This window comes from Cynocephalus volans, chromosome 15, assembly GCF_027409185.1.
Source record: "Cynocephalus volans isolate mCynVol1 chromosome 15, mCynVol1.pri, whole genome shotgun sequence".
Lineage (NCBI taxonomy): Eukaryota > Metazoa > Chordata > Mammalia > Dermoptera > Cynocephalidae > Cynocephalus > Cynocephalus volans.
The window spans coordinates 78,529,093-78,552,835 of NC_084474.1; positions in this window are offsets into that span (position 1 = coordinate 78,529,093).

Here is a 23,743-nt window from a genome sequence, read left to right on the forward strand (position 1 = left end):
TGGGACAGGCTACGGGGATATTTACATGTGGTATTAGCCAGTGTGTACACAGCACCCTTTTTATTGCTGCTGTGTCATCAATGTCCTAGCAGAGAAATGTGCTTCTGCCCACACTGTGAGGGTGGAGAAGCTGGGGATCCAGAAATCTTAAGTGACTCATTGAGGGGTACACAGCAAGAACTGAGGTGTGATTTATGGCTCTTGACTGAGTGCCCTGTCCTGATGCCAATCTTGTCCTATGAGGGCTGCTGCAGACGTGTGCAGTCAGCCTGGAACAGAACAGGCCTTCCTCCCTCCCCTTCTGTGAGCATATTTTAAAAATTCATGTTAAGACTATTTTCTACAGGTCTTTCTTTTTAGAGCACTCAGAGTTCTTTCCTACAGTCTATTTCTATCTATGCCCTTACTCAGGGAGCCAGGTCTATGGTATGCCCGCTCCTGTCTCTGGCTCCGATTTGGGGTCACTGTTTGGGAAAGTCATGACACTGCAGTTTGCACCTTGGGGGGGCGGGTGGCTTGGCTCATCTCCTCCACTCTAGGTGTCCTGCTCAGTCCCACCTCAGCACACTGCTGTCTCTCAACCCCCTCCTGTGTACACACGATACTCCAGCCCCCTGAACCCTGCCCACCTCCTAACTTTGAGACATGGACTCATGGCTGGAACACCTTTCTGCACCTTTCTCTACCTGTTGTGATTGATAATTTACCACTCACTTACACAGTGCTCACTTGGTGTTAGATTGCTGTTCTAAGACCTTACAAATATTAACTCATTTCATCTCTCAAGACCCAAATGAGATAGGTACCAATATTAGTGTTCCATTTTAAAGACAGAGAGGCAGAGGCACAGAAACTTGCTCAAGAGCCCAGAGCTAGCGGGTGCTGGAGGCAGAGTCTGAATCCAGGCAGCTGGCTTCAAAGTCCACGCTCTTAACTACCACCCTGCTTTCTTCTCCCCTACTCATCTTTTTCATCTCCTGCCCTGTGAGGTTGCCCCTGATATGTATTTTGAGAATTGCCCTCTTTTTGCTCTGTGCTCCCGGGGCACTTCGCTGGTTCCTCTAAGATTCCTTTGTCTCTGGGTGGGATTTTTATCAGCCTTGGTCCCCACCAGCTGGGAGCTCGGCAGAGACTGCGATTTGGTGTGTTCGTCTCTGTATCCGCAGCATCCTCACTTCCAGATCTTTGCCTGGTGTTTTAAACACTGGAGATGTGGAATCCGTATGTTGGCTACCATGAGTTTAAATACAATGAATTAGAAGGTCCCATAATGATGACAGTCTTGGTGAGATGCTGCTGAAGAAGATTGAATTTAAGCACCAAAAAAATGCAGATAATTCTCATCTATCCAAGAGCTAATTATCTTCTTTTGAGGATTATGCAGTCTCCTGCATTTCTTGTGACTTTTTAGATATTTCATGGCTTGAAAGACGCACCTAGGTGGATAATGAATGATAAAAAGCCTGTGGATTATAGCAGCTCCATTTTTCATCAGTTCTGTGACTTCAAGAAAGTCACTTGAGCTTTTGAATCTTGGTTTCCTGAGCCATAAAATGGGATTGATCATACCTGGTAATCTCATTGGGTTATGGGGAGGATTAAATGAGATATTACATTTAAAGCAGCTGGCCCCGGGGCTTGGTTGATAATAAAAGTTGTATAAATGTGATTCTGGTTTTCTCCATGGCCCTGCTGTCAGGACAAGGAGAAAGGAAGGGAGACTGAAATCTTTGATGTATGCTTCTTAACACTCTGGGAAGAGGGTGGAAGAAGAGAAGGTTTACGTGATTGATCAAAATGAGAGATAAAATAATAATAAATTTTCTTTCCCCTTGCGGTCTTCAGGTCCTTCTTAAATAAATAGAAATGGGGGGAAAATATCTGCAGCAGTGCAATGTCCTGAAAGAAACAATTGTCTAAATTCAACTAAACACATATTTACTCATTCAAGACACCATTAAGTACCGACTGCATGCCAGGCACTGAGCTAGATTTGGAATTACAAAGCTGCCAAGACACAGTCAGTCCCCTGTCCTCAAGGAGCTCGCAGTCTGGTGTGGGGCACAGATACATAAGTGAATAACTCAAAATCAGAGTTGACTCCAGTGATTTGCTTTTCTATTAGAGAATTTAGGGGAAGGTAGGAGAGGGGATGGATCAGTAGAGAGCTGTGTATGAGCAGTAAGATCTAAGCTGGGCCTTACAGGGTGTGTATCAGTCAGAGCTCTGGTGGCAAGCAACAAAAACTTTCTTTAGCTAACTGAAACGAAAAAGAGGAATGTATGGAAAGGAGATCAGGGGCTCACAGAATCGCCAGAAGGCAGAAATGACCAGATTTGGAAAACGGGCAGAATGCAAGGAGCCAAGGAAGAGGAATGTGAACCCAGCAGAGAGTAGCTGGAAGAAGGGCTGATTCATCCTCATTGCTGTTGAAATGTCCTCATATCACTCTCTAAAATCAAAGGCCCCGGTTAGAGTGTATGACAGGCTGAGCAAAGTCACATGGCCAGATGCCTGCGAAGCCAGGGTGGGGAGTGGAAGGGTCTAGTGCCTTTGGCTTCTTTCATGAACTCAAAGTTGACCTCTTTTTATTTGGGCTGCTATAAGAACATACTATAAACTGGGAAGATTATGAACAACATAAGTTTATTGCTCACAGTTCTACAGGCTGGGAAGTCCAAGATTGAGGTGCCAGTAGATTAGGTGCCCGGTGATGACCTGCCTCCTGATTCATAGATGGTGCCTCTTCATTGTGTCCTCACATGGTGGAAGAGGTGATGTGCCTCTCCGGAGCCTCTTTTGTAAGGGCACTACTCCTGTTTATGAGAGCTCTGTCCTCATGACCTAATCACCTTCCAAAGGCCCCACCTCCTAATTCCTTCACATTAGGGATTAAGATTTCAACATAGGAGTGCGGGGAGGGACACAAACATTCAGACCCTAGCACCATGCCTTTCTATTAAGACCATAGACAATGGAGAATTCCCCCAGGGGGGATCGGAAGGAAGCATGTCAGGCAGCAAAAAAAGACAAAGGTCCTCCATAGGTAGGTGGGATTTCAACAGCAGCGGTTAGGGAGGAAAGCCATGCCAGGTGTAAGAACCCAAATGCCCCAAGGGATCACACCGAGGAATGTAAGAACCCAAATGCCCCAAGGGATCACACCCTGATCACATAAGTCCTTCTCAGCCACACCCCATCATGGCGCTGGTTGCCCTTCTCTTCCGTACTCTCCTTCCCGCCGGCGCGAATTGCACACCAATCAGCTCACCCCAAGCCCCATGCGGTATGCTAAGTAGGGATTGTATTTTAAGCCAATCAGCCTTCCCTAAAAACCCTATATATATGTGTGTGTGCCGCCTAATAAACGAGCTCTCTCCGGTGGATCGTCAACTGGTGTCGACTCATCCTTTCATTTGGTGCCGAAACCCGGGGCCGAGCTTCTCTCGAGCGGCGACACTTTTCGGATCGCAGTGGCAACATCTTCCAAGTCACCCCTCAGGGCTCCCTCGAGCTGTAACACTTTTCGAATCGCAGCGGCAGCACTTTCCAAGTCGCCCCTCAGGAACTCTGTCCCGCCAGGACTCCCTTCCACCGCTCACCATTGACGGTCCACCCTCGTCCATTCTTTTCGGCGCTGGCTCCTTCCACTCACCACCGGCTCATCATTAGGTAAGTCCCCTTTCCTAAAGGGCACCAGCCCTTTTTCAGGCTACCACAGGGAGTCTAGATCATCCAGTAGCCCCTAACGCCCATACCCCACCCCACCACGGTCTTCATGACCACCATAAATTCCCAAACTATAACAGGTTCCAAAGCCCCAGTAAACTTTTACTTTCATTTTTGGAGGTTAAAAGCCCCATTCTGTTCTCTCCTTCACCCTCCTGACCACCACTCTCTTCTCTCCACTTCCCGGGTCTGGGACCCGACCAGAAAATCCTGGCGCTAGGTTCCTTCAGGCACTGGGCTTTTGCCCTAGAGAAGTGGAGGTCTGAGTGACGACCCACACCTCCCTTCTCTCCTCCTGGTTCGTACCTGAACCTGCCGGGACTGACATGACCTACTGGGGACGCCCTCTAGGATCCCGCCTTTCCCAACCAGCCGAAGGATCTGTCCTATCACTAAATCTCTGTCTGATTTCTGTCTAAATTCCCATTAAGAGACCAGAATGGGCGCTTCCTCCTCCTCCCTAGGGGACTCTCCACTTCAATGCCTTCTGAAAAACCTCCCAAACTCCTCACCAAATTCTGTACACAAGATTGGCCTTATTATCCTTTAGATAATCAAAACACATGGCCCCCTGAGGGCACATTAGATCCTAACATTCTATGCGACCTCTTTAACTACTGCCAGCGCCTAAAAAAATGGAAGGAGATCCCCTACATCGAGGCTTTTCGCCTCTTGGCTCAGAACCCCGCCCTCTGCTCCTCCTGTGCTCCCTCTCAAGTCCTTTTAGCCTGTAAACCCTCTTCACAGTCACCCCTCGATTCTTCCACCTTCGACCCTGATGAATCCCCACCCTACCGACCTCATCCTCCCCCAGTGCCTCTGGCATCCGCTCCTCCTCCCCCGTCATCCGCGTCACCTTCTGCACCTCCTGCGCCATCCACTCCCCCGTCTTTACCCTCACCTACCCCTGACCCACTAAGCCCCCCTTTCACCCGTTCCCAAGGACCTCCCCCCGCCCCTTTAACAATCGCCCCACTACGTGAGGTAGCTGGGGCTGAAGGAGTAGTTAGGGTCCATGTTCCCTTTTCCCTAGCTGACCTTACAGAATTAGAAAAAAGACTAGGCTCTTTCTCTACCAACCCTACCACCTACATTAAAGAATTCCAATGGATCCTGCAGGCCTACAGCCCCACACATCATGACATCTTCATGCTCCTAGCCAATACCCTCCTCCCTGAGGAACGCCGCAGGGTCTGGGATACAGCCCTAACCCATGCCACTGACACCCATCGTACCAATCCGGATCACCCGCCAGGCCCCCAAGCAGTCCCAGAACAGGAACCTAATTGGGATTATAACACAGCCCAGAGAATCCAGGCTCGAGACCGTTTTGCCTCTTGCTTAATAATTGGCCTCAAAAAATCGGCTCGCAAGGTCGTCAATTTCCAAAAAATTCAAGAAATTGTCCAAAAAAAGGAGGAAAGTCCCTCCGAGTTCCTCAATAGATTAACTCAGGCCTTTCAACAATACTCTAACTTAGACCCAACTCAGAAGATGGCCGGCATGTCCTTATGACCTATTTCCTGGCCCAATCCTACCCCAACATTAAAACTAAACTTAAAAAATTAGAGCAGGGTCCTGCAACCCCTCAGACCGAAATCCTGTCAGTGGCCTTCAAGGTTTTTCATAATCAGGAGGAGGAAAAAGAACGTCGAAAACAAAAGGCCGACCACGCCAACTTCCAGATGTTGGCCCAGCTTATCAAACCCCCTGGGCGCCCTCCCACAGCCTCCACCTCCAAGCCTCCCCCTGGAGCCTGCTTTAAATGTGGAAAGGAAGGGCATTGGGCAAAGGCTTGCCCCACCCCCAGGCCACCCACCACTCCTTGTCCAAAATGCAAAAAGAAGGGACATTGGGGATCTGATTGCCCCCTTGCCTGAAGGGGTGAGGGACCAACTGCCCCACAGTCCCCCGAACCATGGACACCACCTATGGTGGGCCTCGCTGAGGAGGTCTGAAGGAGCCTTGGGACCTTCCCGACCATCTCTATAACAAAGCAAGAGCCCAGGGTATCCATGGTTTTGGACGGCCACCCATTATCTTTCCTCTTGGATACTGGAGCCACCTTTTCGGTCTTAAGGGAATATAAAGGCCCCACCACCTCCAGCAGCTCTCCTATAGTCGGGGTAGGAGGTAAACAAATCTTTCCCCCAAAAACCCCTCTTTTAACCTGCTGCCTTCAAGGCACTCAATCCGTTTTCTCCCATTCCTTTCTAGTCATGCCGCAATGCCCGGTCCCCTTGTTGGGTCGGGACATTCTATCGCGGCTTCAAGTCTCCGTTACTTTGCCCCTGTCCTCTTCCTCTTCCCCTATTTCCTTCCTCCTAGCACTAGTTCAAGCCCAAGATCCTACTAATTCCACCCCTCCAAAGAAGTCCTTACCCATGCTAACGCACCCTGTTAACCCCACAGTTTGGGACACTGCCAGTCCCGCTCTGGCCCAGTGTTCCCCTGTACACATAAAACTAAAAGACCCCTCCAAATATATTTGTCAGGCTCAGTATCCATTAACCACAACAGCCCTCCTCGGGTTAAGCCCCATCATTCAGGACCTATTAAAAAAGTGGTATCTCCGTCCCACTTGCTCCCCTTTCAATACTCCCATACTCGCTGTAAAAAAACCTAATGGCGCCTTTCGTCTCGTCCAAGATCTCCGCCTTGTTAACGCCGCTGTCATTCCCATTCACCCCCTTGTACCTATCAAAACAGTTGGACCCCACTGTACGAGGCTGGGCACCCTGTCTAAGAGCCCTAGCAGCAGGGCAGTTACTGCATAAGGAGGCATCCAAATTAACATTTGGGGCACCTCTCACCATTCTCTCACCACATCACCTCAAAGACCTCCTTACCTATAAGGCTCTCCAATCCCTCCCACCTTCCAGAATCCTAACCTTCCTATCCTCGTTTCTGGAAAATCCTGCCCTATCCTTCACTACCTGCCCACCCCTAAATCCGGCCACCCTACTGCCTATACCAGATTCCCCCAACACCCCTTTGCACAGCTGCGTAGAAAGCCTTCAAAATTTTATACCTTACCGCTCTTCCATCACTGAGGGACCCCTATCTCACACTGATCTCACATGGTTCATGGATGGGTCCTCATTCAAGGAAGGAAACACTCATTACGCAGAGTATGCCATAGTCTCCCTTGATTCGGTTATAGAGGCATTCCCAACATCCAATAAAAAGGCCTCCACCATAGCCCAAACTCTCCTTTCCCAAATCATCCCACGATTTGGGATGCCCACTTCCATTCAATCTGACAATGGCCCAGATAATACAAAAACTCTCCCAGTCACTCTCTCTCCCCTGGCACCTACATTGCCCTTACCGACCTCAGGCATCTGGAAAGGTAGAGAGAACCATACTAACTAAATTGTCTCTGGAATTACACCTTGATTGGGTCCGTCTTCTACCTCTCGCTCTACTCAAGACCAGAGCGCTCCCAAAAAAGCCCTCCAATCTTTCCCCTTTTGAACTCATGTATGGTAGGACCCTCCTACCCCCGGGGATCACAGCAACTGAAGGACCCATGCCACCCACCATGGCCTTACCCTTGCTCTCCCACCTTTGCACCGAATTATGGAAGTACCAGGACTGGCTACTTCCAGATCCATCACTTTCCAAAAATAACCTTTCACTCAGCCCAGGCCAATTAGTATTCTACACTTCCCCGGAACCTAAAACCCCCCTAACCCCTAAGTGGAAAGGCCCATGTCCTGTCATCCTTTGCACTCCAACTGCTGCTAAATTTGCCCTGCCAGGTAATCATGTTACTCCATGGATTCATATTTCCAGGCTGAAGCCTTACACTCAGGATCCGCCCTCAGCCACCGAGAACTCCAATAACAAGCTGCAAAAGAACTTAACACACCATTCTTTTAAGTGTATCCCTCATCCTACCGACCCTTTCAAACTCCGCCTATCCTGGACCTCAGCCTTACCCCCAATTCCGGAGACATGAACCTTCTCCTCGGCCTTCTCCTGTTCTTTTCATTTCACCCAGGGAGCTTTCAGGCCCCTCTGCTAGCTCCCCAGGGTCACCCATTTACACCTGGCAACAGATCATTTCTGAAACACTCATCTTTCTCTCTCTCTCCCAGAAATTGTTTTCTCTTATGCGACCGCTCCTGGCGGCCGTCCCCTTAAACGCTTCCTTTCCTCAACCATTTATAACCACACCGTCGCCCCACCAGTCTCTTTCTTCTGGTGCAATGGAACCCTCTCTACCTCCATCCTGCCTAATCTTACTGCCCCATGCCTTCTTGTCACCATCGTCCCTCAACTCACTCTGTACACCAGTTCAGAACTGTTCCATCTTTTTCATCCCCCCTCAAGGCAAAAAAGGGCCGCCTTCCTCCAGATCATGGTTGGTATTTCCCTAACAACATCAGCAGTCGGAGCCGGCCTGTCGGGAGGAGCCTTAGGACACAGTTTATGGGCTGTCGAAGACATAAATGCTAAACTTGAAGGGGCTCTGACCTCCACTGCCGAATCTCTTTCCTCTCTACAGAGACAAATTACCTCTTTAGCTCAGGTCACCCTCCAAAACCGCAGAGCAATAGACCTCCTCACTGCAGAAAAAGGAGGTACTTGCATCTTCCTTGGGGAAGAATGCTGTTATTATATCAATGAATCCGACTTAGCTTCCAGCCTATGAACCACATCCAGTTCTAACCCCTTTTCTTCTTTTATCTTAAACCCTGTCCTAACTTGGATCTGGCCCATTTTGGGACCTCTAATCATTATCCTCATAACCTGCCTTTTCTTGCCCTGCATCATTAGGTTTCTTCAAACCCAAGTGGGAAAAATCTCTAATCAGGCCTTTAACCAGCTTTTGCTTAGAAACTACCAGCTTCTAGGTACCGATGAACCCCCCGCCTCATCTCGTGAGCGCCTCAGCCGATGCTGAAGAGACACCACCTTACAGAGGGAACGCATTCCTACACGCCCTTGCCACCGACGCCTGGCTGCTCCCTCCAGTCTCCAACTACGAACAATGGAACTGGTGCATATTCGACTTGTGGCTTCAAGGAATGTTTATGGACTTTTCCCCTTTTGAAATTACTTGTTTCTCCACCCTCCTTTGGGGTTTCATAATGGGTATTTATGTACCTTCCTCCCTTTGCCCCCCCCCACAACGCCCCAGTTCAGCAGGAAGTAGCTCGATGACTTCAACGTCCCCTTTCCTAAAACAAGAAAAAGGGAGGAATGTAAGAACCCAAATGCCCCAAGGGATCACACCCTGATCACATAAGTCCTTCTCGGCCACACCCCATCATGGCGCTGGTTGCCCTTCTCTTCCGTACTCTCCTTCCTGCCAGCACAAATCGCACACCAATCAGCTCACCCCAAGCCCCATGCGGTATGCTAAGTAGGGATTGTATTTTAAGCCAATCAGCCTTCCCTAAAAGCCCTATATATATGTGTGTGTGCTGCCTAATAAACGAGCTCTCTCCGGTGGATCGTCAACTGGTGTCGACTCGTCCTTTCACCAGGAATGGAACAGAATGTGCAAAGGTGAAGAAGAAAAGTGCAGGGTTGTGGGGGGAATGGAAACCAGTTGAGGGCTATCAGACTCTGGTGTAATCCAGAAAGAGTTCTTGTGAAAGACAAAGGTAGGGAGGTTGGACGTAAATCACCAAAGGTTTTATAATCACCACAGTAAGAAGTCTAGACCTTAGCCTGTAGCCAAGCTCAGCCACAGAAGTTTTTTGAGAACGTAAGTTGTCGCACCATGAGAGAAAATTAGATTGAAGCTGTGTTTCAGCCTGTTTTCCTTGTATGCTTACAAAAGTGCTGGCTGCACTGAAACAATAGCAGCAAAACCCCTGGGGGAAGCCCTTTGGGGAAGAAAATGAAGCAGCAGTCAGTGAAAGATACTTCATCGTCCTTGTAAGATTGGATTCAGTGTCACAGATGAGTCTGATGGCCCCGCAGGAGCACACTGGCAGAGGCCAGAACTCAGAGCAGGAGTTGAGCTAATGAGATTGGCTTCATGGGGAAGAAACACTTTGAAACTGCTTCATTTGCCACTGGATTAGCAATTCCTTATTAGTCAAAATGCAAAGAAATTGGGTAAGTGTCCAGGTCTCCTTGGGCTGAAATCTGGGGTAGTTGTTTACCTGCCCAATATCCACTTCCTGTGGTAACAGCCCCTCCATATTTTTATTTTGAAGCCCTTCCACCTGTCAGATCCTACATCCATGAATTTTTAGAAAGGGTTGATCCTACATTCTGGCTTCCGGGGAAGAGAGGGTGACATGTAACCAAATTTAGCCAATCAGAGTGTTCCATCCCCTGCCCCCACCACAGTGATTAGTTTAGGGATGGGCACACGACCCAAGGCAGTGCAGGGCATCAGCTCTGGTGCTGTTCCCGGGATCACTGGGAAAGGGGTGCCCTCTTCCTGCAGGTTTGCTAAGTGGGTTTGCTCATCTGGCTAGTTTGCTGTGAGGATTAAACCATCTAATACACTTAGAACAATGCCTTGCATGGGTCAACACTCAATAAATGTTAAATAAACTATATGTATATATTATGTAATGTTTATATTTTATATATAAGTGTAGAGCTAGGGCTAGGCTCTGGAGCTCACAGACTTCAAGCCCATTCACAAACCTGTCACACGCAGGTCTATGAGCTAGGTAACTGGACAAAACGATCCTTGGAGCCTTGCTTGAAAAAGGAATAGTCTTTATTCAGCACACACTGCACTATGAGCTAGGCAGTATGAAGAGAAACTCAAAAACTCAACTGCTACAGACAAAGTCCAAAGAAAAACTGAAACTGAGCAGCTGCCGGCAGAGGAAATATGCTCTATGGCTAGACCCAGCTCTCTGCTGCCAGCCTGCTTCACAAACTGCAGAACACACAAAAGCAATTAACTAGAAAGATACATGGGTGCACATGCACACTAACTCCACCCACACAACTTGTTTACAACAAATGTGCTGCTCCACCCCCCAGAGAGACCTGAGCTGAGGGAACCTGACTAAAGTATCCTATTTTGCCCACAATAAGTTACATATAAACTTATAAGGCCATATTGATGGAAATATTTAACAGCAAAATTTATACATTCCATGTGTTTTTACCAAATACAGTTTCATAAAGCAAATCCTTTTTTTAGCACCTTCCATTATAAAAAGTAAAGTGTGTGTTTTTAGAGAGTATATAATTTGGTAGAAAACTTTTGCTTGGAAAGAAATTAGGCAATGACAAATTTCATGAGGTCCTAAACATTGCTATTCTCTGTATCTGTATGTTTTTTCCTTTACTAATTGCAATTGCTATAAACACATACTTCCGGTAAGAGTGTAAATTGCTATAAACTTTTCTAAAAACACAAAACATGTTTCTGTAAAATGTCAGTTGTAAGCCCCTGAGCACCATATTTTTACCATGCAGGGAGTTATTGAGTGGAGTAATTGTCAAAGCTCAAGACATTTGTCACCTCTTTATCAAGCCAGAGAGTTCAAGCTGTTGAGTCAGATTTATAGAAATATCCTTTATTCTACAGAATTGATATGCTCCAGCAAACACGAACACTAAGCAAATTTTCCAAGTGAATTCTCTTTTCCTGTTAATAGCTTCCAATAAAATAACATATGGGTTCTCAGGGTATGAAGAATTCAAGTGGAAGATTTTTACTTGTAAAGGAATTAGTGTAACGCTTAGTGTCCAGATATCATTTTATTTTTCTGTAGGGAAGCAGAAGAGCCTGGTGTTGGAGCCCTTAAGCTCAGAAATCAGATGGTGGGTTTAAACGCAGTTCCGCAGTTCCGACAGTTGTTGATTGTATGATCTTGTTACCATATCGAATGGAGTTGTTTGTCTGCTTGCAACAGAAAGCCAAACACTGAAGCACTGGTCTTTGCAGCAGAGAAAAAGGTTTATTCACAAGGCAGCCAAATGAGAAGACCAAATATATCTCAAATCTGTCTTATCTACAGCAGGAAAAACAATGTATATTTATGGGGAAGTGGTTAGGGGTGGTGCAAGGTATGGGAAGTCATAATTGGTTTAAAGGTTTGAGGGAGTTTTTCAGCGATCTGTGCAAACGCAAGCCATCTGCATGCCTCTGCATGTTCAGAAAATGGTGGCATTAGCAGGATCTGAAGGTGGAGTTTTCAGCCCTCTGATTTCAAAAGGTTACCCATCAGACATTCATGCAGACTCAGTAGAGAGGTCTTCAGACTCAACCAATTCAGCTTGGTTTGTGTTGGGCCAAGCTAACTCCAACAGCCGTGCAAAAACACCTTAGGTATATAACTCATGACTTCTGCACCAGAGGCATTATCTTAAAAGCAGATAGGAAGAAACAGAATGAGAGGTTAGTTGGGGAAATTTACTTAAAGAATAAGGAATTTAAACAGGGAATGAATTTTAACTGAAAAGTCAACAGTCACAATTTCAGACAAATGGCTTAACCTTGCTAAGCTTCAATTTCCTCACTGCAAAGTGACAATGAGTGATCATCATACCCTTCTTTAAGGATTATTGAAAAGATTAAGTGAGATAATATGGGAAAGAACCTTATCCAGGGGCCTACCACTTAGTAATTGGCTGTTATCCACGTAAAACCTGTGTCATAATAATTTTCCCCTGAAGCACATTTGTGACTCTAAGATCATATCAGTCATGAGTTACCTTCCCTATTGTCTTAGATGATAGAAATTTCTTCCATGTCTGGAGATACCTAGGCATGACATAATTCCCTATACCTTTTTCTTCCTTCTCTGTTCTTTATATGCTAATAATGTTATGCTGTGTTACCACATGACAGCATTAAAGGTTTCTCTTTCATATATAATGTTTGGGGTTTTGAAAAGGCTGAAATTTCAGATATTTTAAAAAATATTTTTCTTAAAACAATTAGATGTGCCAGGTTGTGTGTTGGAGGTTGAGTTCCAGGAAGCAGATTCTGAGATGGAGATTTGCATGAGGGGTGTTTTGGGGATCAATACCTGTAAGAGAGTAGGAAGCAGAAATGGGCCAAAGGAGAAGCTGGGCTGTGCTAGTCACACCAAAGGCCTCAGCCCATCCAGGCCGACTCAAGCTGGTAGGGCACTGGAGAGTTGCTCTCCACTGGGGCAAAAAGGATGTATAGCCTTGCATTTACCAGTCACTGGACACAGGCTGCCCAGGGAAGAAGCTGCGACCCCGGGTGAGGAATCCTTTCACAGTCATGGCAGTGTGGGTGAGGAGTGGTGTCGAAGAAAAACCAGAGCTGGACCACAGTTAAAGCAAGAAAAACAGATTTTATTTAACACTGTTGCAAGAGAGGAAAAAAAGAACTCAGGATAGAGCTCAATTCCAAATACCGCATGGGCAAGTGGGAATTTGCAGTCAGGGAGCAGGGTGGCGGTTCGTTGAACAGAAAATTACTAAGAGGAAACATCAGGGATAAGGGGGACTCTGGTCAAACTGACTTAACAGGATTCTTGCTGGAGACAGGCCAGGGTGATCAGACACCACCTGGGGGATGGTGGACGATGAGAAACCTGGTCAGATCGAGGGTGATCAGATATCGGGGCGGGGGGGGGTTCTTGCTTAACTGACTTAGCAGGATTCTTGCTAAAACTGAATTTTACAAGGAAGTGCACAGATGGGCCTAGGAAGGTTCTGGAGACTGCCTAAAACTCGGTGGAGCAAGGGATCTTTGTCAGTGGGAAGCCTAGTTGAGCTGTTGGTTATCACCACTTGCAACCACTGGTGGAGTGATGCTTCAATCCTGCAGGAGAGGATGCAGGTGGTCTACCTCAGGCTCCACCACAGTCTGCTCTGTGCCCTTTAGATTCTTCTGCTTTGTATAAAGAAAAAGTTAATGGGATGAACTACAGCCCCTGCCAGTCCCAAGGCAGCAACTAATCCTCATGGTCTCCTTCCTCTGCTATTCATTCTGGATTTTTCTCACCCTCAGCTGACATCTCTGCTGATCCAGGTGGCTTACCTGCTGGTGTGACCAGACCCTAGTGGTCTGAGCCCCTGGAGACACTGCCCTCCTCGGGATGTGGCTGTTGTGTTTGTTCACATACCTTCAAAACTGGGACAACTTCGCTGCTGTTTCATGGGGCTTATTTCCTGCCCTCTTGAGCACGTGTGCTTTACCAAGATCTCCCATATCCTTTCCACTTGTTCATCTGGCCTGATTATCATGATGTCAACAATCCAGTGAACTGATGTGATGTACTGTGAAACGTCTAGACAGCCCAGGTCACTTTGGCATATGTTAGCCAGGTCCTGCTGCTCATCTGGCATATGGTTTCATTCCTCCCTGTGGGGCAAGACTATAAATATGTACTGGTGTCCATTTCAAATGAATGCAAACTGCTTCTTATTTTTGTTTTTTATGGTTCTCAAAAAGATGTATTCACCAGTTCAGTGGCAGCATACTGTGTGCCTGAGACCAAGTTAGTCTGTTCTAATTAAGATCCTACTCCTGACCCAGCAGCTGCAATTGAGGCCACTTCTTTGCAGAAGTCTAACCACTGTCATTCTCCATGATACATCTAGCCTTTGGAGGAGCCAGATAAGAGAATTAAATGGAGACATGGTTGGAATCTCCCTCTCAGCCATTGCGTCTTTAAAGGGTGGCACTAGTCTCTACTGTACCCTGGAGATGCAGTGTTATTTATTATTAAACATGTTTGCTGTGGGGAGGAGACAATTTCAAAAGCTTCCATTCGATCACTACACTAGCTTTTAACCCCATATCCAAAAGAACCGAAGTGGGTGCTCACTGAACTACCAAGTATATCGGTTCAAATTACACATTTGGGAGCTGGAGAAGTGGCCACTCGGTTCGTCTGTGGACCCAGTGGAACAATAGTGAGCCAGACTCAATTTATTACCTGGTTTGCATAAGCCCCCAGTCTACCAGGCGACCAGGGTGACACTTCAGAACTCAAATATCAATGATAATTTGTACCTTGTGTCCAACAGTCCTTGAAATATTTGCAGAGCTCCCTTTCCCCCGGGTAGAGTTACCTGAGTAAATGCCATAGGTCTCTTTGGGAAAGGACTGGGGAAGCTATTGCCAGGCACGTTTGCTGTGGAGTTACAGAATCTTCCTCCTGGGCATTCATCCTCTTCCTAAGTCAGTGTGTTTTGAATCTGCAAATGAGTGAGGAAGCTTGACTTTTTACTGGAGCAGCTGCTCATGGCCTTCTGATCCTTCATTTCTTTTGCTTGTAGATTGAGCAATAGCCTCCTTGTCTGTCCATCTCTTTTGCCCCTAGGTATGCCTTATTTTATTAACCATCTTCACAGCTCTATATGGGTCACCCCTGGAGAGATCAACCATCCAGATTTACCAGGAACTATAATTGTTTTAACACTGAATGTCCTTCATCCCTTGAAATCCCCCAGCCCTGGGAAAACCAGGATGGTTGGTCATCTTAGACTCCCCCCGGACCCCCTAAGATACACGACTACCTCGCCATTCATTGCAGCCATTGCACATACCTTGACTCTGTTGGTTAAGCACTACCTGGCCCGTTTTATTTTAGGAGTTTCTCACTCCCAGGGAGCCCAGTTCAGCTACTGCATCTCCTACTCTCAGCTGTGGTCTTTAGTTGAGGCCGACCACGGAGCTTCTCAGAAATGCCAGCAACCCTAACGCCAGAGCATTTCTTATTACTTTGCTGAATAGAGTTTCCTCTCTACAGGGGGTTTGATTTCTTCCAAATCTGTCATGGTGGCCTGGCATCTAGGTGACTTGGTGTTGGGTATCACTTTCTCCAAGCTTCCAAGGGCCATTCTACCAGCATGTTAACACCATCTTTTGCAGTCCTTGCCAGAATATTAAATCCAGTATCATGATAGAGTGCTCCCATATTGATAAGCACTGCCTCATCCAAATTGACATTCTGACCACCTTGACCCAGCACCTCAGGATCCAGTCTCTCACTCTCTTACTTCTGCTGGTTCACGTTGGCTGCATCCTGCAGCCAGCTCATTTGGTGGATAATTCCACTCCTTTCTTAGCAAACCCAACACTTCTCTGTCTGGGTTGTATTGTGACTTAACCCTGGTAGCTCCTGGTCTAGTGCCAGGAGGAAGGTGGAAGAAGATCCCAAGAGGGTAAGTGCAACGTGGTGGTCTCTGAGTCACCCTATGGATGGGTGAGGGATAGGTCACCTTTAACCTGGAGGAGTGGGCCTCTTCTGAGGCCCAGAGGCTTCCAAGTTATCTAGGGGCATTTGGCTAGATATTCCCACCCCTCTCAGGGTTCTATTCATTCTCATTAGAGCCTGAGTTTGCCGTAGCAGTCCTGCCCTGTTCAGGAGTTAAACCTTCTTGAGAGCTTGGCTATTCTTATAATTAAGTCCTGGTTCTTATACTCAGCTCTATCTTCTCTTCTGGCTGCAAGAGTTTCTTATATGCTATCAAGAGGCCCTCTAGCTTTGACACTTAGCCTTTAATTGCTGATAAAACACCTTCAGCCTTTTGTCATCTTTTTTCTTTTCTAAAGCATCATTTTCTCCAACAACAGCTATCCAATTCTATTGAGTTTGTACTACTATGCCCACATACTTCTCAGCCTGATATATCAGTGAACCATCTTAAGTCACCAGTGGTGATGGTTTTAACAATTGTGTTGGTACACAGGTGCCAGGGGCTGACGTTGTTGTTACACCTACCACCAGGGATGGCGTTCCCAGTCTGTCTCCTGAGAACATTCCTCACATTATTCCTGGTACCAACTGTCACAGGTTGGGTTCCTGGGGAGGCAGACTCTGAGAGAGAAACTCATTGGGGGTGCGGGTGGGGATGGGGGCTCTTGGGATTAACAGCTTCAGAAGTGAAGAGAAGGAAGCAGGACTGGGAACAGAGAACGAAGCCTGAGTTGCAGACTCAACGAAGTCCTCAGCAGATCCCACGGGGGTCTCTGGAATTGGGATGACCCTGTCTTGGGGCAAGAAGAACCAAGCATTTATACCCCTGCACTGACCAGTCACTGAATGCGAGCTGACCCCAGGAAGGCACATAAACTTGAGCCAGGTGGCCCACTTTTTGGGTGAGGGGCACTCGACACTCCCAGCATCTCTGGGCATGAGGGCCTCAGTCCCAGAGTGGGGATCTGGATAATGCAGCACAGTATTGTGTTTACCACATGCACTGAAGATGAGGGATGGCCATACTGAGGAAATTTCTGGAATTTAGAGCTGGAAGGGGAATTCCTTCTCATTCACATGAACTAAGGCTTATTTGGTCACTGTGGATGAAAAGTGAAACAGCTACATCTCAGCTCTGGAGATGCTTCCCATCTGGTGGGAGAGACCAGCCCTAAGAGGGTCAACATAATGTAGGAACTGCTGGCTCAATCCAGTCATCTCATAGGAAAGGATACTGAGTCTCAAGGATGTGCATGACTTGACATAGGTCACAAAATGAGTTGATGACAGGTATGAACTGAGACCCCAGCCTCGCAATTCTCAGACTAGGGCCTTCACCCCTATCCACATTGCCCATTAATTTGCTTTGAAATTGTTTGAGGTCACTCATCTTTTCACATGCAAACAGAAGAAAATGATTAAAACCGGAATATGGAAGACTCCTCACATGCAGTTGAGAAAAACCCAGTTATTGGCCTAGATTTTCTATTGGGGTTCTCATCACTGACTCAATTTGGAGTCCCCATTAGATCCATTTGAAGTTACTTCCTATTATTTTCCTCAAAGCTGAATAAATCTACTGGACTAGTGGATTAAGGGGGTCCAATCTGCTGACTTTCAAAGTTTGTTTTATTCCCATGGGCACTGCAGACACACAAAATAACAAAATTTGTTTTATTCTGAGTTGGGTGGGAGAGTCTAATTCTTGCCAGGGTGGGTGTCAGAACCCACCTCTTGTTAGGAGAACTTGTCAGAACTGTCTCTGCTTCCCCTTTTGTCATGCGAGCATTACCAGAGTCTCCCTGGTAATCTTGGCTGCCATCTCTGAGAGGTGAGGTCACGGGACAGTGGGGGTGTGAGAGAACTGAGCATGTGGGCAGTGATGGCTTCAGAGCACTTTCTGGATTGAGGTAGTGAGGTCAGAAAAACACCCCCAGGCAAACGCTCTTCCATGTATGTGCTGGTAGCATCTCAGAGCAGTCCGGGTGGTCGGATGGAGCCGTGGAAAGCCTCGCCTCACAAAGCAGAGGGCTGACGTGAGAACGTGGGCTGAGTTGGCCACGCCAGCCTACTGTGAGGTTTGGTTTGAGGTGAATCATACCTGTGGCTAGGATAATCAAAACAAATTCACCAGCTTGTTGTTTGGTCCTCACCTACATTTTGCCAGCTTGGTCGGAATCCTGGCTCCCTTCTTGCCATGAGCGTTCCAGAAACTAACATTTCCACTTCTGAAGGGGCTTGAAGCAGCTGGAATTTAAAAACCTTTTCTTCTCACCCAAGAGACTTGATCTGCTATCACAATCAATCAACAGAGCTGAAATCTCACAAGGGATTGTCCCTTTCTTCAAGCTATTGATTTCTTCTGCCCTGTCCTTCCTTCACCTCTACGCTTCCCCACAGGTCTCATCAATATTTTAATGGTGTGCTAAAAATCTGACAGTAAAGTCTTCCTCATGTGAGGCTTTATTTTTTACTTATGTTTTTCCTGTGATCGAAAATTTATATACAATATGTGCTTGTATAATGCATATTTTAATATTAAAATTTGCATATTTAAAAGATTTAAATATAGTTATTTATTATATATCATCATTCTAAATATATAAACTATATTTTATATTGCAGATTATAGTATAAATATTATAAATAGTATACTATAAACAAATATATATTATATTTACATGATGTATATATACTTACTTGGAACCAAGTGAGAGAACTCAGCTGAACTCACCCATTAAGTCTCACCCAAAATGTTACTTCCTCTGTGAAGATTCCCTCCACTGCCCCTGACTGAGGTATCCTCCCTTCTGTATGTTCAGTGCATCTTGTATGCACTTTCATTGAATGCTTACCACATTGTTGAAATTGTTTCCCTATTTTTCTATTAGTGGGGAACCACTGAACTGAACTTCCAATTACACTTGGTCATATTAATTAAAATTAATTAGCACCTAGTCTAATCCTCTCCACTTTAATGACACTCAATAAATGTTTGTTGAATGAATGAAATTAGAACAATGTCTGGCTCATAAAAAATGTGTTGAATGAACAAAGAAAGAACAAATTAATAGATGAGCATAGTCTGGGGCACAAAGTGGATCAGTCCCTCCCGAACACTTGCAGGGCTTGGGCAAGAGAAGAAATTGAGGCCCACTTACCATATGTCTAAATAATTAAAGTTACAGAACAAGCTAACTAACACACTTAAATAAAATGTTCTCTCCTCCTGCCTTGACAAATACAGCTTCATAACAAAAATTTGAAAGATACATGCACGAAAAGTTATGTATCTTGTATGACTAAAAGTAGGCAAAATATCAAAGATGTCAAGTATAATTATTATTGCAAATGTTTAGGTATTCTGTTGATAGGCTGATGATGTTGGGATAAATAATAAAATATGTATACAGAATTTTTAAATTATTAAGTATCTAGTCCAAGTCGTTTACTTTTCCTACCTTAATTTCAGCAAAAGCACTGGGATTTTTTGTTTTGTTTTGTTGTAAACAAGTTTTTCACATAATTTATGTCCTATTAACAGCAATGTCAGATTGCATAACCTTTCTCGGGTCACTGAAGTTTCTAGATATTTTTATAAAGAAATTAATTTCAACTTGGAGCAGCACAAATATACATGTTCATATGTATGAGAATATTAAATGTACCAATTTATTGCAGTTAGTGGTTTATAGTGACAAAAGTAGAAACAAATGGGCCCATCACTATGGGAATGGTTGAATAAATTTTGGCATGACTGCAATGTGTTATGCAGCCACTTAAAGGAATAAATAGGAGCCATGACAGCTGATTTGGAGAGATTTCCAGGAGGTATTCCTGAGAAAAGCCATATGTAAAGAAGTATGTGAATCCATCTCATTTCTGTAATATAGACAATGACAAAACCTGTGTGTGTGGCATGGAAGGAATCACATTGACTATTTACTTGGATTTTCTGTGGGTGGGGAAGAGGTGGTGGTGGTGGTGATGCAGGTGTGAAAGAGATGCATATATGACAAGAAAAAGTAAAATCTGATGGAAAATAACACTACATGCTTGATTTGATTCCAGTTGTTCAATATTCTCTATATATTTATATGGAAGATAGGAAATGAGGGGAAAATTTACTTCTATATTTACCGATATGTACGTATAACAAGTGTATGTAGTTCAGAAAAATACTGTGATATTGCTCTACTTAATTCACAGCAAATAAATGAACTAGAAGCCCTGTCTATATGTGTCTATGCTTTTAGATGGATGAGCAGGGAGAAGGATATGTAAAGACATGAACCAGGCCATTAACACCAGTTCCTTCAGGGGACTGGAGTAAAAGATGAAGCAAGAGAAAGATAGTTTTTTCTTTATGCACCTCTGTTTTGCTTTACTTGTTACAAAAAGCATGCAAAGTTTAATATATTGCGTTTACAATTTGAGAAATAACAAATCAGGACATTTTAAAAGGTGAAAGTTCATTGGAGACCTGTTTTTCTGTCTTGTTATTGCCACCTACCATCTCTATTTCCTTGGTTAAATCTTTAACCTTTCCAATCCTCTTTTTTCTCCTCTGTAAAATGGGGATAATAGTATCTGGCCCATAAAGTAAATAGGAAGATAGATTTATCCAAGGAAACACTTGGCACGTACCCAGCAAATAGGAAGCACCTTGTTAAGCGTTTGCTATTATTATTGCTATTATTATCATTATTGCCCCTCCTTTTCCATCAAGAGTGCTTGAACCAGATGTAGGGGAGATGGTGGCTGGAGAGGACAACAGAAGTGCTGAAGTGTAAGCAGCTAAAGAAGTCTTTTATAAGACATCTATGACAACACCAATGGGTGGAAGAAAGCCATTAAAAGCACCAAGGTGGTTAGATAAAGCTGAGTCTGAAATAAGTAAAACATGTTTTGCACATTTGACTTTGGAACCACTTAAGTATTTTATATAATTAAAAAATGAAATTTAAAATTTTAAGTATAATTATAAAACTAAATTTAAAAAGCAATCCATGAACATCAAAAGTGTAATGAACGAAATGAACCTAACTATTTATCTAGCTGATGACATAATCACACAGAGAGGAACTATTTCTTGAAACCTCAGTGATTTGATTATACATTACTAACATACTCAAAGATAAAAATAACTATAAAAAATGTTTTACCTGTTTTAGTGGCCATATCATTGGTGGTAGAATTTGAATTGATATTCTGAGACTGTTTTCTGTCTACTATGGGACAGATAGAATGAAGGATGTGGTGTCATTGAGAATAGAGACTTTGGGCATATCCAGAAGGAGATAGATTTTTAAGATTGATGAGGTCAATTTAAAATCCTGTAATCCTAAATTTGAATTAAAAGTAAACTCAGAGTATATATATATATTTAAAATACATATTTCCAAAAATATATATATATATATTTCCCAGCTCTGTTCATTGGGGAAAAAGTAACTAGATATAATGACCAACCCAGTAGCCATGAGCACCCTTTTTACTAAAATTGTGATCTCCAAATGCCAATTCTCATTAAAAGGACCAAGCGCTCCTTGGAGAGAGCTGATTTCACATCTGAGTCTGCAAATGTACAAGATAAGTTTGGAATATCTAACCATACAGAAGCAAAGAAGCTATCAAACATTACCAGAGTTCTGTCAAAAAGCACTCAAAAGCCAGCAGTAATGAGCTCCCACTAACCAAGGATGAGACATTTAAGCATCAATATGTATAATAACTTTAATGCATTTGAACATATCAAATATATTTAAATCAATGAGTTCATAATAATCCTAACAATGACAACAATCTTCACTGATCACCTTCAGAGTATGCAAGGGAACCATCTTGATATCTTGATAACTTTCAAATAAAGGAAGAGAGTCAAGCAAAGACTTCTACTAATTTCCAGTACTATCTGTATCTCAGGGTAACCATTTTGTAGAAGGGAAGTATCTGTTTCTAGAAGAATTCCAGCTATTAAGTGAAGAAGCAATGACAAAATTAGAATATTACCACTTTGCAACTAATGGTTCTAGGCAATGATCCTTAATGGCTTATGGACATTAAAGATCTAGGCACAATTAGCAATGATATGTAACATCACAAAAAGACAGCCAATCAGATGCCTCCCGACAGAAATACAAATACCACCTGAATCTGATCAAGCTTCTAGATCTAACTACAAATTTACACGAAACATAGGGGACAAAGGAACATGTTTAACAGCACCCTGGGGATGCAATCAGAAAAATTCAGAATGCAGAAACTCCACATGACAAACAACTCAGTCTCTTTTACAAAAATTTGCAAGGAACAACAACAACAACAAAAAGAGGTGAAGGGTAAAATTACAGACTAAAAAAGATTTGTCAATCAATTGCAATGTTTGGACTTTATTTAGATCCATATTTTTTTTAACACAAAAGAAAAAATATGTATGACAACCTGAAAAACAGGAATGAGGAGACTACATATTAGGTAATACTAAGAAATTACTCAGAATAAGAGTCCCTGTCTTTTGGAGGTACATATTAAGATACTTAGAGATAAAATTATCTTATGTGTTTGTTTCAAAATAATTGAGGGGGGCATACTGGTGGGGGTATCAAGATGAAATAAGATTGATTACAAATTGGTAATTTTTTAGGCTGCTTGGTGGGAACATTAGGTTCATTATATTATTTAATAATTTTAAATGTTCATAATAAGGAATATATGTACACAACTTATACATATTTGTATGTGTTTGTGTGTGTGTTTATATATATATGCACACACAAATCTATCTATCTACCTAGACTCCAGAGTGAAAATAGACCAAATATATATCAATAATAGAATAGGTAAATAAGTTATGGCGTATTTATACAATGGAATACAACACAGCAATGAAAATGGACTGACTATAGCTATCTAAAGTTATACTCGTGAATCTCATAAACACAATTTGATTAAAAGAAATCAGACAGGTAAGGATATATACTGTTTTCTATAGTGGCTGTACAATTTTACATTCCCACTAACAAAACACAGGGTTCCAATTTCTCCATATCCTTGCTGATATTTGTTATTTTCTGTTTTTGATAGTAATCATCTTAACGGGTGTGATGTGATATCTCACTAGTAGTTTGTTTTTTTTCTACTAGTAGTTTTTATTTGCATTTCTCTAATGATTAGTGATGTTGAGTATCTTTTCATGTGGTTATTGACCATCTGTATATCTTCTTTGGAGAAATGTCTATTCAAGTCCTTTGCCCATTTTTTAATTGGGTTGTTTTGCTGTTGCCAAGTTTTGGGGGTTCTCTATATACTCTGTATATCAATCCCTTATCAGAAATATGATTTTCAAATATTTTCTCCCATCCTGTGGTTTGCCTTTTTGCTTTGTTGATAGTGTCTTTGATGCACAAAATTTTTTATTTTTTGTGAAGTCCATTTTGTCTGTTTTTTATTTTGTTGCCTTTAGTGTCATATCCAAGAAGTCACTACCAAAACCAATTGTGAAGCTTTTGCCTTATGTTTTCTTCTAAGAGTTTTACACTTTTAGGTCTTATATTTAGGTCTTTTATCCATTTTGAGTTATTTTTTATTTATGGTGTGAGGTAAGGGTTCAACGTCATTCTTTTGCATGTGAATGTCTAGTTTCCCCAGATAATTTGTTGAAAAGACTGTCCTTTCCCCATTGAATGGTCTTGGCATGTTTGTCAAAAATCATTTGACTATACATATGAGGATTTATTTTTCAAAATATTAAAAACAGAATGACTATATGATGCAACAATTCCACTTCTGGATATGTGAGGGGTCTTCACAAAGTTCATGGAAGGTGCATGTTATGAAAAAAATATGTGTGGATTTCAAAATTTTTTCACACCAGAATAAACTCATGCTAA